We start from the raw sequence: 2,233 nt of genomic DNA, 5'->3' as shown, positions 1-2,233 counted from the left end.
CGTCATCATCCAATATTTTTTCCATCTCCATGGACTGTTTGTTGAAACTGCTGATGACAGTCAGACGTTCCTTGGGTGTGGTCCTAGCTTTAAAGCCCATAAATTGAGACAATAACTCTTTAGCTACATCATTCCAATTTTTATAGACCTCTGATACAATCTTTTTAACTACATTTGAACTTTGTCCCCTAATGTCAGGGGCAAAGCTCAACACATGATTGCATTGCTTACTCCTTGTAGTTCCATCGGAGATGTGTATTTGTCTAGATGGATAAGGGGATTGCTTTCCCCTTCACAACCGATGAGTTGAGACATTTTCAACTTTTCAAGTAATGGTTCTGCTAGGATGACTTCTGTGAAAGGGGAATGGAGCCAGAAAAGTATTCTTTCACAGAGCTTTTATGTTTGGCTTCCAAGTCAGCTATGTTTTCTTAATAAGCACATCTTAGGTTCGTCATTTTTTGGACCATATTCTTTGTGAGGATTAGTTTCCTACCCTTAGGCGATGGTGATTGTTGGGAATCTAATCTATCGAATACACTTCTAGCTTTCTTGTGAATCTATCCTGTTGGAGGAAGATTGCTTCTCTTCTCATTCATTCTGCTCCTTGATGACTCTTTACTTGATAAATGAAGGCTTCTTCTGATGGGAAATCGGCCAATTCTTTCCCGAGCTGAAAATTCCACCTTAGTGTCAGCTAGGGGAGAGGCATAGACTTGTTTTCTCTCCATTCTACTAAAGGTGTTAATCAGGCACTCATTGCAGCAAATTGACGATTGATATTTTCAGAATCATTTTTCTTTTGGAATTCGGAAGGAATACTTGTGTTACGAGGATTAGTTCGAGCGGGATTTCTAGAGGTCGAATTGTTGTTCACGGTGATTTTTCATACTAGATATGTTGTTTTCTGAGAATTTTATAAGAGATACAAGGTTGTTATTTACAAGGCCCTCTTTTTAGCGCCAAACCGTTGATGTCTAAAAATGATTGGATCAATTTTGTCAACTTAATTGATGATTCGAAAGAGGTAATTTGTGCTGAAATGGTAAAATACTGGTTAAAATAATAAGAAAAGAGTGTTTTTGTATTAGATGAGGATAGCTTGAAATGAGTTTCATATAATTTTTTTTAAGCTTGGTCCCTTGGGGGACCATTATAATCCCATTTATAGCAGAAAATAGGCAAATTGGTTTGTGTTACATCAAATCTACCGCATTACTGACCTTAATGTGTGTGCTTTTAACCTAATGTTGAGTGGTTGTCGAGGTCAGCTCCCATGTGCCAAGTTCGAGCTGAAATGGGGATAATCGTTATGAAATTGTGATTAGTCAATTAGGGGCACCCTATCATGTTTGCCATGTATCCCGAAGTGATTAGGTTAGATAAATGAATGATGTCAGTCTTGGAGCTAGGGAAATCAAAGTGCAATGATGATATTCCCCAAATGACAAAAGCAATTTCTTCATTTCAAAGATAAGTTAAGTTGGGCTGGAAGTTATCACGAGTTGATCTAAACTTATCTAGGAGTTCCGCCACGACATGAGAACCTTGTTATAAGATTTAAACTCAATCTTGAGCTGGTTTCAATTACCTTGATGATAAAGAATTTAGAATGTGTTTGATTGCGGACATTAAATTTGTATGGGAAGAAAATAAATTATAGGCAATTAATTGTCTAGAACTTATTTGTATGGAAATTATTAATTAAATGTGATTGATTAGTTTAGTTTTCAACCTAAAAAATATTATATTTATCTATTTTTTATTGATGAATAGATAAGAGAGACGACAAATGAGAGTGTGTGTATGTGAATTACTAAGAAAATAAAAATCACCTCTCCTTACAAAAAATATTTTATTTGTCTTTGAGAAAAATATGATTACATGAACAAAAGTTAGAAAATATTTTTCATTAAAAAATATCAATCAAACACCCAAAAGTAGGAATTTATGTAAAAAAAAAAAAAAAAAAAAAAAAAAAAAAAAAAAAAAAACACATTTTCCATGAAAAATAAAGTAAATCAAATACACACTAAAGTTTTTCTTTGTGTTTTCATATATTGAAACTTATTCAAAAGCATAAATTTCTAACATTTCACATTTTTATCTAATCGGATGATAAAAATAATAGGTTTTCCATGCCATATAATAATTTTGTATAGTAAGGTCACTATTTCATTAAAATCGGCAAGGACTCAGTTCCTAAATTTGATATTAAAAAAAAAAAAAAAAA

The sequence above is a fragment of the Olea europaea genome, chromosome 6 (genome assembly GCF_002742605.1).
Source record: "Olea europaea var. sylvestris chromosome 6, O_europaea_v1, whole genome shotgun sequence".
NCBI lineage: Eukaryota > Viridiplantae > Streptophyta > Magnoliopsida > Lamiales > Oleaceae > Olea > Olea europaea.
Note: the sequence above shows the minus strand (reverse complement) of the source record.